The sequence below is a fragment of the Cetorhinus maximus genome, chromosome 19 (genome assembly GCF_964194155.1).
Source record: "Cetorhinus maximus chromosome 19, sCetMax3.hap1.1, whole genome shotgun sequence".
Classification (NCBI taxonomy): Eukaryota; Metazoa; Chordata; class Chondrichthyes; order Lamniformes; family Cetorhinidae; genus Cetorhinus; species Cetorhinus maximus.
In genome coordinates, this window is record NC_135897.1 from 54361593 (window position 1) to 54376466 (window position 14874).

The 14874-nt window shown below is 48.5% G+C and overlaps 1 long non-coding RNA gene across 2 annotated transcripts in view; it reads right to left on the minus strand.

The window, feature by feature from the left end:
- Nucleotides 1-14874, minus strand: part of LOC144694198 (uncharacterized) — a 46474-nt gene that overhangs the window by 5186 nt on the left and 26414 nt on the right. Inside the window, exons 1-2 of one of the 2 annotated variants that reach the window (XR_013579674.1) lie at nt 13240-13376; nt 7361-7417 (exon numbers count right to left, since the gene is read on the minus strand). The exons of the other annotated variant lie outside the window; for it this stretch is intronic. This is a non-coding gene — a long non-coding RNA (uncharacterized LOC144694198). Of the gene's footprint in view, nt 1-7360; nt 7418-13239; nt 13377-14874 lie in introns of those variants that run through there. 2 annotated transcript variants of the gene reach the window in all.

Here is a 14874-nt window from a genome sequence, read left to right on the forward strand (position 1 = left end):
CTTGTGCTTAAGGTGCTTTAAACTTATATTTACGGGTGCTACGTCTAGGTGCTCCCCCTCCTCACTGGCACCGGCATTGTAGACAGCCCGCTGACTCTGCTGTCTTGTTGGCCTTGATGACCTTGGTGGCCGTCCTCTGCCCAGTGGAGCCTGTGCTGGCCCTGCATGGGAGGGAGCAGCCAGTGCCATGGCTGGCATCTCCCCAGTCATTGCAGCCTTGTTAGATGCCACGGTCACTGGTGGATGGGCGGAAGAGCTGCTGTCATCATCCAGAGCGCCCTGAGAGGAGCCCGCAGGGACAACAAGGTCGTGCACCAATGTGAGGTCGCTCTGGATCTCCTTGCTCACCATTGATGGATGGGCACCTCACTGGGACACTGGGTGCCCCATCCATCTCACACATGGGCACTGACCAGCTGAGGTCAGTGCCTGTGTGAGGACTTGCAGGTCCAAGCGCAACCCTAGGAACCCCTGATTCTGTCCTTGGAGCAGCCTCTCTATGAGAGTCGCCATTCTCTCCATGAAGGAGGCATTGCGCTCGGCCTTGAGGATCAACACAGTGCTCACACTCTGCAGGGACTCCTCCAGAACGGAGACCATGGCACACATACCCTCTTGGATCTCCGCCAGATCCTCCCGCACACCCCGCTGGGCATCCAGCATCTGTTACCTAATGGATGACTCCAGAGGCCAAACATCAGCCTTCAACTGAGCATCGTCCTGGTCCCCAGCAGTTCTCTGACTGCCAACATGCCAGGAACCCCGGTGAGACAATGGAGATCTGCATCATGGTGCCATCGTCTTTCAATGATCAATGAGGAATCCAGTCTGGAGGCTCCCATCAATGATGAGACTGCACAAGATTATTTGCAGCATCTGAAACTCTCACCTCAGTGCACTGCACTCTTACCTTCGTCTGACACCCCAGCCTCTCCGCAGCCGGTTGATCGAGGTGCATGGAGCCTCTCGAGCTCCAAGGCCTCCTGCTTGTACCAGGAGAGGATGAGGAGGTGTGGGGGTCCTCCATCAGTCCGTGACCTCTCAATATTTTTATGGGATGTCTTCTTCTGAAAGGACAGAGGAGCATTAATTAGTCCACTCTCTATCTGCAGCGCCATTGCAGCCTGGCCAACCGCAGCTGAGGAGCACCTTGCAGGGCATATCTGAGTCATGGTCCTTGAGGCACAAGGCACTCGGTCAAAGTAGCCAGTGCTCAGCCCCTTAGCCAGCTCCGGCGTGATTGACAGTTTGCGCTCAGACTCTAACACCCCTGAGCTCCCCGGTGGGGGGTTGGCCAGCCCAAAACAACTCAACATACTGACCCATGCCAACGTGGTAGTCACCCTGCCTGAGTGCAGCAGGTCGCTGAAGCGCCTCCGACACTGCACCCAGGTGGACTGCACCACGTCGTGGCAGCTCACCCGGGCTGCCACCTCCTCCCATGCCCTCTTGGTGAGGTGTGGTGACCTCCTCCTCCCATCTCTGGGGACAAGGGTGTCCCTTCTGGCAGCCACCTCCTCCAGGAGGGCAGCGAGGCACTCGTCGGAAAAACAGAGGGCCAAGTGCCCCAAAGATCTCCCCTCCCACCTGGTGTCTACGTCCTCATTTGCAGCCATGTCGCTGCTGCAACTCCGACGCGGGTTTTTGAACCGGCCACCGGGTCGCCATTGGTCCAGGCAGTCAACCGGCCCCTGTCCCCTTCTTGAACGTTCAGCGGCTGGCGTTCACGCCGGGCGGGTCTTAATTGGCCAGCCAGTGTGCAATCACAGTCGGGACCCGATCGCGGGTAGAGGTTAGCTTCCCGACCTCTCCTGACAAGCCTGCCCGACGAGGGCAAAATTCTGCCCCATGTGATTATCTGATCTCAAATTAAAACCTGTAGCATTTTTCAAGGAACACATCAATGAACTTAATTTAAAATAATTATAACTGACATCGCTTGTCTGTTCCTATTTTGGTGATGAATAGGTAATATATCGAGGGGCGTTTGGCTGCCTTTATCATTTCATGAATGATTGCATTTTTTGGCTCCAAGGAAGTATCTCTGTCATTTATATGTCTGATAAAACAAAAGAAAACATTTAACTTAAAAGAAGAAGCTTTGACCTCCATTCCAGCCGTGGGATCCTGGTAATTACATGAATGAAACATAATGATGTAATAGAGAGACCAGCGTCAATTACAATCAAATTGCTGTACTCAAGATTTGAATCTCTGGGAAGAATCGTCCCAGATTTGCACTAAATGGGTTAGCAGGCGGGTAAAACAATGTTATACCTGCCGGCCGCGATGGTGGGTTTTCACGCCCTATCATCCCAAACTTGCCACATTATTTATGCATTCCCAGAAAACATGCCGTTTCCATGGTGGGCGAGCTCTCATTCACCTGCCACACCATCACCTAGACGCTTCATCATGCTTGACGCCATATTTAAAGTCCAACCAAGTGCACACATCTCGGTGCTTCCAGCCCACGGCTGCTGCAGGAAAGATGTCCACGAAAGACAAAAAGATTGCACTCCCAGTTTAATGACAAGTCATTGGAATGCCATTTGGATGCCATGGAGGCCCACCGTGATGTCCTCCAGCCCCACTCTGGCCAGAGGGTGAGCAGTGGCATCACCAATCCAGCATGGCAAGCAGTGGTCAGCACCAATGCCCTGCAAAAGAGGACAGCCGCCCAGTACCGCTACATGATGAATGGTCTCATCTGTTCCTTCAGGGTAACGCACTCTTCTAATCACTCTCAATTCACACACTCATAAACCCATCACACATCCACAGGGACCTTACACCTCAAGGGACAACACCACTAACTCTCACACACACCGCCCCACATCTCCATCAGGCTCATATCCTCTGGAGCGTACATCCTCATTCCTGTCCATGGCTCTGCTCACCACACAAACATTCCATGCAGTGCCATGTGCCCCGCTCACACTCTCTCCATCAGCAGGAGAAGCTGGCTCACATCAGCAGGGCGCAGGCCCAGACCGCAGGTGGAGTGGCCAACATTAGGCCCCTCACTCACTTTGAGCAGCTTGCCACTGTGCTGTATGGTGAGGATGTGGACCGTGCCTGCGGCAACGGTGAGGTCGGCAATGAACACCCGCTTGAGGATCCTGCACTGCATCATCCCTCCTTGAATGGAACTGTGAGTGCTCTCTCTCCTGCTTTTGACTCTGATGCCATGCACTAATTATCTCTACTTTGGTTCACAGGGAGCTCTGCCAATCGATCAACACCCTCAGCCAGCCAGTCCCTCAGCTCCATCCACGTTCTCACCTCCAGCCAAGAGGGCACTTCCTCCAGTGAAGAGGTGGATATAAGCAGCCCGGAAGACCTGTCACAGCGCTTACCCACACTCTCTACCAGTGCAGAGACACAGACCTCGGTGGGTCCTAGATCTAGAGCAGGCTCAGAATCACAATCTCGTGGTCACCGCACGGACAGGTGTCTGCAACAGGAGGAGGTAGGGCAGTCGAGCACCCCGGTAGTCGGAGGACTGCTGGGGAAGAGGCATCTGTGAGGTCCGAGTCAGATGATGAACCTCTGAATTTGACCTTCCAACTCATCCACAGTGCTGTTGAAAGCCCTCAAAAGAGTGGCATGCAAGTTGGAAGAGTGCATCTGTCTACTCTCTGATGAAGTGGTGCCCACATGTGCGTGCATGGAGGTCCCCATTGGGAAGATAGTGGATGCTATGGAGACTCTGGCCCAGTAGTGCAGAGATGTGTGCAGACCTGCACTCTATCATGGTAACCTTTGGCGAGTTCCTGCATTGGCAACACGAGAGGGAAACGGGGCACCTCAGCGTCCCTCCAGGTGCTCCTTCCCCTCAAGGAATCAGACTGGGGTCCCCAGGCACCCGAGAGGAGGAGGAGTGACAGCTGGACGCCCCTGGGTCATCCACTGAGGAATCTCAGAGGCTGCCCTCTCCCTCTGAGTCCCCTTTGCCTGTGATCCTCATCCTCTGTCACCGCAGAGGGAGCAGTTGGCCCACGAGTGATTCTGGAGGGAAAAGAGTGTGCATTGGCAGGGCCTTTCGGAACCTCGTGCATTTCATTCATGTTTCACACTCATCTCAATGTCCTGAGCATTTTCAATGCTGCCTGCTGGGGTTCACTTTCAGTTGTCCAGCTGAGCTGACCTGTATCTCCACCCACCCAATGATCACACTCCCATGCAGCACCTGACCTCATCCACCATGACTCTAGTTTCACTTCGATTTAGCAAGCATGGTCTGGTTTCACTGCATTGTGCGCTTCCCCGTCCTTTCCCCTCCCCTAGTCACCAATTTCTTCTCCCCCAACAGTGTTCACTGCCCCGGCATCACTTTCCACCGACCCTTTGTGACCTTCCAGCCACAACCCTTTTCCTTTGGGAATGTCCAGGTGAATGTGCATGTTCCCTTCCTTCCCAAAAATCCCACCCCAATCCACATTCACCCCCCCAAACTTCTCCTTCCCACCCCAAGGGTCCGTGTCTGCCTCTGCGTCCCCACCAACCACCCTCACCATCCATCTATCGCTAACGTCAAACCTTCACCCCCCCCACCCTCAGTCATTCTCACCCTTCCTCCATACCATGCCCACCCTCAGGTCGCTTCCCAGGAGGCAGAGGTGGACCTATCCGACTCTTCCCGTACAAGTTCACCTGCACATCCTCCGCTCCGCACCCCTTCCCCTCTTCGCACACTTCCCCACTTCGTGCCCCTTCCTCCCCTTCGCACCTCTTCCCCCGGAACCCCTCCCCCCCAAGTCCGCCCACACCCCCCAGACAGACTCCCACCTCCTGCTTTGTCCCTCCCCCTCCCTGACTCCTTCCTCCACCCTTACCTGATCCACCACCCTTATTCGCTCCCCCACCAACTCCTTCCTCCAGCCTCAACTCTTCCCCCAGCCTTACTCCTACTCCATTCTTACTTCTTCCTCCTCCCTTACTCCCTCCTCACTCCATACCCCTTCCACCCTTGGACAACCTCCCCTCTCTGCACTCCTTTCCCTCGCTGCACTCCTTCCACCCCTCTTACACCTACCTCCCCAGTTTCCGTCTTCTCCCCATTACCCCCTCCTCCCCCGTTCTCCCTCCCCCCCAGCCTCTCCTTGACACCTTCATTCCGCCCGCTCCCAACCTCACCCCCCGACACCTTGTCCTCTCCCAGCTGATCCTAGACTTTCCTCTCCCACCCCCTCGACCATCATCCGTTGTGAGCATCAATGGTGACTATCTAACTTCCGTGAGCTGCTTCGTGTCAGAGCGAAGGCCATGAGAATCCACCCAGCAAGCCATGGATGTTCCTTCAGTGTGCCATTGCTGTTGGGCTCCAGCATCTTCAGCTCCTCAGATGCCTGCGATATGAGCAAGGACTTGGTGGGTAAGTCCCGACTTCTGCACGTCACACTTGTTAAGATGTGTTCTACACTGACGTGTTTTCCCGCCAACGTGGGCGGACAATCCAGCTGGGGGCTGAGGGGGAACGATTCCAGTGGACAGGCCTAATGATAGGCCGATGTATTACAATGAGGTTCCCAACATACGCTGGTGGAGAAGGTGGCCCGCCATCGGCAGGCTGAGCAGACGATCGCAAACCGGTTTCACGCCTCGTGAAATCGATCACGCCATATTGTCTGCTCACGGCACCAAACACGCCCGACGCTGGTGGGCACGGAAAATCCTGGCCTCTAGGTCCACCATGGAAGAAAGCACCTTCGATAGATCTCATTTTAAAACATATTCTTTGTTGAACAACTCATTTATTGGCAAGTTTAAGATCATTAAGTTATTTTCAAGTATAACAGCACAAACAAATTGATGCAATTGTACTCCAGAACCAAGACTATAAGATTCTAAGGCTATTAATTATGAGCCAAGGCCCTCACTGTGACATTAAACATATGCTATCTGATCAGGAATGCATTTAATAGATTGCAGACAAAGCCAATTCTTGGGAGCATGGTGAAACAAGGAAAAGGCCTGACCAGGGCTAATAATTTTTGGAGTAATAAATAATCTGAAGTTTCAAATATTTTGGGGAATTAAAGAGTTAATCTAAATAATTTCTTAAAATAAAGCTGCCGTTTATTAAAATATTTAGTTGATGGCATAATCATTCAATTTTTTTTAAAATCCCTCATTACCAACATACCTATTTGGGTGTTATGGCAATTTGTTCAGTGATGGGGTCCACTGCCATATAAACAAGCCATTACTTTGAATCATCCCTGTAAAATAGACCAGTATATATTTTACTAGCTATATAAGCTGTTGTTGGCATGAAGGTGATGATTAGTTGATATTGATGAGCTTGCTTGCTCTCATGTGTAATTGTTAAGAACAGCACCTAAATTATAACCAATCCATGCATTGCCTCCAATATAAGTATAAAAGTGAAGGATTTGGGGAAAATTGGGGTGAAATTATTTATTTATTCCTCATGCACTCCTCTCAGTAATGCTATTTGTTAACAACATTGCCATGAAGGCAGTAGAGCCGGTTTGGAAGCATTCTACTATCCCTGCTAATCTGTGATTGTCCAATTGATAGCACTGCTCAATACATAAGTTGGTCTGAATCAGTTTTGCTCCCACTAACATGTGACATCTCAAATTTGCATTTTGCTTTATATATCTGCTTTGTTTAGAACTAACAAATATATTCAGAGATAGGCAGCACTGGGAGCTGAACTTATGACCTCTGGTTGAGAATGAACTTATCTTAAAGCTCTACTGAACCATTTTGATCTACTGCATTTGGTGGGAAAAGTATGAAAAGAAAAAGAAAAATGCAAAAAAGCCAACAGTAGAAAAGAGAATTTAATAAAAGACTGAAAAAATGGCCAGAAAGGGGAAAGAATGAAGAAATTGTGGAGTGAAATGTGTCTGCGGTTCTGACTAGGTAGTTTTTACTTACTGTTAAAATGAGATTCCTTTGTAGTATTAATTTCAGGAAAAGAAGCAATTATTATTTATGATTAAGTTGTTATTTGATCATTCTTCTTATATGCATGATCAAAAATTATTGCTGTTATGGCTATTCAGTCATGCAGAATTAAATTGTTGCTGATTTAAATATCTGAATTTGTTTACCATTTCTACATATGATAGCTTTCAGTAAAGCTTATGGTAATTACAATGCAGGGAAAGGATACAGATAATACAAAGTGTGGTCGTTATTAGAAGTGTTCTTTAGATTATGTTTTCTTTTCAAATCACATCCCATACTGAAGAGGAGCCAATATACTAACATACTCATGAGAAAAATGCAAATAGATATGTCAGTAAAAAGGAACTAGAATTACAGAAATTCTTTAAAAATTACATATTTACAAACTAGAAAATTACATTAGAAAATCCATTACCAGTTTAATATTCCATTGTGATCTGTCTCGAGTTCTTTGTAGTGGCCAGAACATGATCTGTAAGACATAAACCATAAAAAACAACCCTGTCTGAGGTTTCCAGGAAGCTTAACCCAGAAGCTTTTTGATAAAGCTGACTTATATCTTCACAAATCACTCTAATTAATGTTGGTAGACAAGCAGTCTGACTGTGACCTGCAGCTATTGAGACCCTCTGCCAAGAAATGGGCTCTGTTCCAAATAGTCCATACTGGTGCATTGCATACATTGGTAATTAGCATTGCATGCACATTGATCTGCCAGACTACTCATATTACAGAATCACTTTTAGTGCTTTCAATAGTCTTTGGAGTTTTTTAAAAGCATACAACTGTGATGAATTACAGAATAACAAAACCACACACAGATTTATATGGTTTTATAAATTTTGCATTACAGTAAAAAAAAGTGGCATCTTTAGCAATAATTCTTCATACTGTCTGCTCACTTGTCACCAACATTAGTGCTATACTAAGTCTTTCTTGGAATTGGACAAAGGATTCTTGCAAAATTTCACATTTTTTTAAACTTTGCAAAAATAAATCAAATATAAGTTATATCTCAACTGCATGGGTAGTATTTTTACCACATGCTTGTTATAGAATCTGCCCAATTTCAATTCCATTGAAATTAGTGGAATAAAATCAAGCTAAAAATCAAGTATGATCCGCTCCAACAGTGACAGTGAAAGCAAACATCTACCTAAAGGTACTTATGTATAGAAATCTAAAGTGTGCCAAATTTCAGAGTCTCAAGTGGTTAGAAGTTCCTCTGACCAAAGATTTCTTCCTCATCATTCCTCAGACGGTGTCGCTCTTGTTTCTAGTACACAGAGCTTTGGCAGTTATTTAAAATAACAGCTGTTAAATTAAATTGGAGTTTTAGATCATTAGTGAATTTACTGCTGCAGTGCATAACAGCTACTGTATTCTTTTCCTAGAAATTGCAACACAGAAACAAATTATTTGCCCCAACATGTCAGCAATTACCTTCCTCATGAGAAAATGGTTCTAATCCCATTTGCTCATTTCTGTTCCTATATTCCTTCAACTCTGTTTCCTTCATCCACCTATCTACTCTTGAAAATATGGTTTCTGTCTCAATTACTAGCCTTGGAAGTAAATTCCACGTCCTCATACCTCACTGGGTAGGATTTTCCCCCTATCGGGGGCGAAGTTGAAGGGCGCGCGCGCACAGGCACGCTTCCGATCGGGCACCATTTTACATGGGCGGGCTAATTAAGGCCTGCCCAGCGTGGCGTCTGCACGGAAGCGCTATGCGCTCCCTGTGCGGATGGGGGGGGACCCCAAAACTGAGTGTGCGTTCTTTCGCGCATGGGTACAAAAGAGCGCACTCATCTCTCTGAGGCTAAGTGCTGCCTCAGGTAGATCGGCTCTATGACACTGTCACATGAGTTGGGACATGTCCATAATTTTTACAGAAGCTTTATTAAAATTTTTTAAAACCTACATGAAACCTCATCCTGCCCATGGATGAGGTTTCATGCTTTTTCTAATGCCCGCCAGGGCTCCTAGCCTGCCCACCAATCTTAAGGTTCGACGGGCAGGTCCATTAATTAGTTTAATGACTCTGTCAATGGCCTCAATTGGCCAGTGACAGGTCGGTGGGCGCACAGCTGATTTTGCTGAGCCCCCGCCTACCTGAAAATTTAAATGGAGCGCGGTGACGTCGGGAGTTCCACCCGACATCATCACGTGTCATTTTATGCATCGGCGAGCGGGCCCCGCCCACCGCTTGCCAACAAGAAAATCATGTTCACTGTGTGAAGAAGTTTCTCCTGCTCTCCATTCTAGACCTGTTTTATTTATAGGCCACCATTCTAGAACAAGCTACTGCCTTAGTTTTGGAAATCTCTACATTACCCTGTAACCTGTGTGGTTCTAACAAAAAGAGACTCAACTTTGCAAGTATTTTTTCATATTTATATTTCCTCACAACAGGCTGAATCCAAGACAATCTGTGTTATGCCATTTCTAAAGCCTCAATATCTCTCCTATGGTGCAGAGGTCAATATGGCACAGAAGCCTTAGGATGGAATTTTCCTATCCTACCTGCAGCTGGTTTCGTGGTGGGTGGGAACGGAGAATCTAGCGGAAGGCAAGAAAAAAAATCAGAAAACTGGGCAACATAAAAATAGTTTGTGATTTTCCCGATGGCGGTTAACAGCGGGTTGCGTATCCCACTGAGTAGCAGCATGAACACCATTTGCGTTCATTACCATCTCATGAATATTCATTAAATCAGCTTCCTGACAGAATCAGGTGCCACCTTCCAATCTTGCATCATGCCAGCGGGAAATCACGTCGGTCTGATCTCATTTGAAAAAGGGCGGTGTGTACAGGTCGAACCTCACTTCACCTGTGACTTCGAGGTGAGGGCAACATTCATAGCCTTCCTCCCACAGTGCTGTGTCAGTCTTGTTGCAATGCCAGTGGAACCCCACACTACTGGGGATGTAGGGTTGGACTTCTTGCGGTAGATGCTCCCATAGTCATAAGGACACCTCTGTGCAGCGGTACTCAGGCAGGGCTGACCATTCAGAAACCAGCATTTCAACTGGGTTGGGGTTGGGGAGATGTGGGTAAGGGTGAACATATGGTGGGCAATGGGAAGGAAGGCTTTGCAAGGGGTTGTGGTGAAGGGGACAAGATGGAAGGCAGAGGGGCAGGAAGGTTTTGCAAGCAGTTGGAGGAGGGGGAACGTTGGGATGCAGAGGGTAAACTGAGAGGTGGGAAGCTGGAGCCCAACATGAGCAACTGAAACGCTGACCAACAAGGCGGTGAAAGCAATACACATGTATGGATGGAAGGGGATGTACGCAGACTCTGGAACAGGAAAGGGGGGCACCAGAGGGATAGGTCGCATAGAGAGACATATCAGGGGGATGGTTGGGAAGGGAGACAGTGTAGTCTTCAGTTATGAGGGCAATGGGGAACTCTGTGAAAGTCATAGTCCTTGGTCTGGGGCTTGCAGTCAGGAATCAGAGAATAGAGACACTCAAGGGGCTATGTGGAAAGGAGTTGGAGAGTAGAGGCAGTCCTGGGCCTCCATGTACCTCATAGTCAAGAGTCAGAGGTTGGAGACAGTTAAGGGGTGTAGTGGGCATGCTGCAGGACTATTCATTGGGAGCACGGTGCACTCAAGCTCAAGGGAGGGCAAGGGCTGTGTGCTCAATTGGTATAATATACAGCTTGGTATGCAGGGCTGTCTCACAGTTGCTGTCTGTGGGCTGGTCTGTCTCCATATGGTATGCTGATGGTTATGGTTGGCACCTGCAGCCTTGTATTTCCCTGTATTTGGGGAACACATAATAAAGGATGGGAGTGGGGGAGTATGTGAAGCTTTCCTGGGGGGGGGGCTTCACCTTGGTAGGTGACCATGCATACTGCATGTAGTTGGGGAGGGTAGAGGTCCACATTCAGCATGGGCAAGTCAGTTGTGATCAGCTCATGGGGGAGGCCTTGACCCGTTGATCATTAATGTCTTCAATGTTTCATTTCAGAGAGAAGGTGAAAGAAAAATGGATCCAGGGTTCAATGCAACCTTTTTGAGGGTCCTAATGCAATGGAGGAGGTGAGGAAGGGAAAGGCAACATTGAGCACAGCCCAGGAGGAGGGCCCCCCTGAGGTCCAGGGTCAAGGGAAGTCATAGCAAGAATAAAAGGGTCAGGAGGAGTGACACAGACAATGGAGGTGACTCGCCAGACCTAGGGTATACCAATGAAGACTCTCTTATTCAAAAATGAGTGGGAAGCAATGCGCATACGCCTCTGCTTGTCCTGAACTCTGGTGGATCACATCTACCACATTCTTCATGAAGACCTGATGCCCCATGAGGTTGGAGGCTATTCCCTGCCAGTGGATTTAATGGTGCTCAATTTCTTTGCCTGCGGGCAACCATAGGGGTACAGAAAGATGCGCTTCAGATATCTGGATGACTCAGATGGCGCACAACAGCACACTCCCAATAGGGTTTCACGCATTATCGCTGTGTGCTGCACCCTACAAAACCTCGCACTGCAAAGAGATGCAAAGGATCCCTTGCCAGAGATGAAATGGAGGAGGATGAGAGCCCTTCAGAGGATGAAAATCCGGAGGCCCAGGAACCTCAAAAGGGTGATGAGGGTCAGTTTGAAGGTGACGATCCAGAGAGGAAGCAAGATGAGGGAGATGTGCCCATGACACTTTAATTGCTGCCAGATTCCAGTGGGAGTAAAGTGAAGGCGAGGGGAGATGTTTTCCTGGCCCTCAATGGCATTCCCTTTCATCTCAAGGGATGTCCAACCAGTCACGTTGAGAGCCAGCATTCATACTTGCACCTTCTAGCCTCACAAGTCACTAGGCCATGATCTCTAAGAAGTTCAGCGGTGTCCTCTGTATACGCTCGCTCTGGGAAGTGAGAGTCCGCTCAGCAATGAGAGCGATGTAGAAACTAACTTGAATCAGTTGTCACCACATAACTAAGAAACTACAGCAGGTAGTGAGATGAGGACATGGTTGGGGATCTCCTCTTCCCGTCCATGTCTTGTCCTTTGGCACTAGGAGGCAAAACTGCTGCTAATCATCAAGGCTGCTGAGCTGCCCTCACACAATGGTGTAGCGTGAGAAAGAAGGGTCACAAGTGCTTAAATCACACATTTCCAATAAAGATTTTAACACATCTTCCTAACATCACACAGGATTGTGGAAACTAACTTCAGTGAGGTTCACATCACATGAATGTGAATCTCACAGAGGGAGACAATCACTGAGTGGGAGGATGACTAAACCTCGAAATAAGAGGATTCCAATGTATATAAACACAACGTCTTCATTTGACCAAGCAATTCACATAATCATCAAACGTATTTACAAAAGTGCAAAATTTTCACAGTGGTGGCACACCTGTGACCCAAAGTGAATTCAATAGTTCTTAATTTTCCTAACTCTATCACTATGCCTGGGTGCAGTCCTGATATCCTCAGCAGAGGCAGATACAGCCTGCTGACTGCTATGTCCTGATGCCTGCAATGAAAGGCCTAATAAGGGTCTTGTGCTCTGGGGCAGATGCACCTTCCCCAGCCTGAGCAACTGGAGTGCATGGGGTCACAGGGGATTCTGAGCAGCTGGACACCCTTGGAGTGTCCTGAGAGGAGGCCTCCGGGGTGTCTGGCTGATGCCTATCCTTTCTATGGATGCCTGAGGGCCCCTTCCTGGCTCGTTGATGAGATGGTGCACCTGGAGCGAGGTCAAGGTGCCTTGTCCCCATGTCACTTGTATCTTGAGAGTGCCCACCAGGGTGTGTGGCCAAGGAGTCCGGGGCCGAATGCAAATCCTGCAAACACTGCTGGACCAAGGTGACCATGGTGGTCACCAACCTTCCCATGGTGATCTTGAGGCACTTGCATGTCAGTGCCATGAAATCAGAGAGAACGCAGACAGACTCATCCATCCTTCGCTCTAATCTGCTGAGTGGCCGTTGAATCTCTGCCAAATGTCCCGCCGCCTGTTGTTGCACCTCCAGCATTGAGTTGGCGGCTGCTTGCAGAGACTCACCATCTGACTTGGACTGAGCGGGTGACTGGTCTCCAGCAGCCCTCCGAGTGCCTGAGACCTGGGCTGTCCCTGCCTCCAACTGCTGCGGAGATGTGATGTGAGGTGATCTCCAGTGGGTGAGCCTGCACTGGTGGAGGGTGTGGGTGAGCTTCCTCTTCTGATGTGATCTAGAGGCTCGGACTTATGGTGGACTGCCTTATGGTCCTTGGTCTGCTGATGCTTTTAAGATAGAGATTAGAACTTTAGTTGATGAGCAAGAGGATTATAAGACCACATGTCGCTCACTGTGATTGCCAGGATGTGATGAACTGATGGAGATGTGATCCATACTATGTTGCTGAGACAATCCAATCTCTACTTCCCAAATCGAGCGATCCTGTCCTCCCCCGCAATCTTGGCTGTAGCATCCTTGAATTCATGGAGGGCAATTATGTTGACTGTGCCTTCCCCAACTGCGATATTTCCCCCCTATTGTGGGCAAGCTTGCCCTGGATGAAGACAAAATAAAGGCATGTGATGAGAAGGAATGGAGCATAGGTTAGCAAAGATTCATATCCCCTGTGTGTGGTGAGCTCATCCCAGAAAGTCTGAGGATGGAGAGTGCGATGGCCTCCCAGGTCGGAGAGGTGAGGCTGTTGTACTTTCTGGAACCATCCCTGAGATATAGGGCATTCCTATACACCTGCATTCCTCTGATCAAGACCTCAACAGCCTGGTACTGAAGTGGGATGCTGCCTTCGTAAGAACATAAGAACATAAAAAATAGGAGCAGGAGTAGGCCATTTGGCCCCTCAAGCCTGCCGCGCCATTCAATAAGATCATGGCTGATCTGCCCCAGGCCTCAACTCGTCTTTCATGCCAGCTCCTCTTAGCCCTCAACTCCTTATATTTCAAAAATATAACTACTTCCTCTTTAAATACTTTCAGTGATCTAGCCTCCACAATTCTCTGGGGTAGAGAATTCCAGACATTCACTATCCTCGGTCAAGCCCCCTCAGAATTTTGTATGTTTCAATAAGGCCACCCATCGTTCCTCTAAACTCTAATGAATAAAGGCCTAACCTGTTTAGCTCTTCTTGATAAGTCAACCCCTTCATCCCAGGAATCAGCCTAGTGAAACTCTTTTGGACTGCCTCCAATGCCAGTATATCCTTTCTTAAATATGGGGACCAAAACTGTACACATTACTCCAGGTGCGGCCTCACCAACACCCTATCTAGTTGTAACAAGACTTCCCTATTTTTAAACTCCAACCCCTTAGCAACACAGACCAAAATTCCATTTGCCTTCTTAACTACTTGCTGCACCTGCATGCTAACCTTTTGTGTTTCATGCACAAGAACACCCAGATCCCTCTGTGCTGCACTTTTTTGGAGTCTCTCTCCATTTAATTAATTGTCTGCCTTTTGATTCTTCCTAACAAAGTGCATGACCTCACACTTTCCTACATTAAACTCCATCTGCCAATTTTTTCCCCACTCACTCTTCTTAAGGTTTGCAGCATTCTTCTTTTGGCTTAACGACATCTCTGTGGGTCCCCTGGAGACAGGTAGGCTGGAGAGAGTGAGGTCTTTGTTCTCTGGTGGTATTTAAATATACTACTCAGGCCTTCGACCCTGCCGGCTAATGGTGAGGGGGTCGAATCGGCTCTCGACCCACCTGGTGATTCGGAGAGATACTGGCCTGTGCACCATTAATGAGCTGCCAAGCGCGGAATCGGGTGCCATTTCCCACCATTCCAAGCAAGGGGATACGCGCTGTGAAACCCGCCCCTGCCACTTCACTTCATTTCAAAAACAGAAAATTCTGCCCTTAAACTTTGGTCTTATTAAGGTTTTATATGGGCAGAGTTTTTTGCTCGGCGTGCGGATGTGCACACGAACCACCTGAGCATGAAATAGCGCGTGATGACGTCAGGCG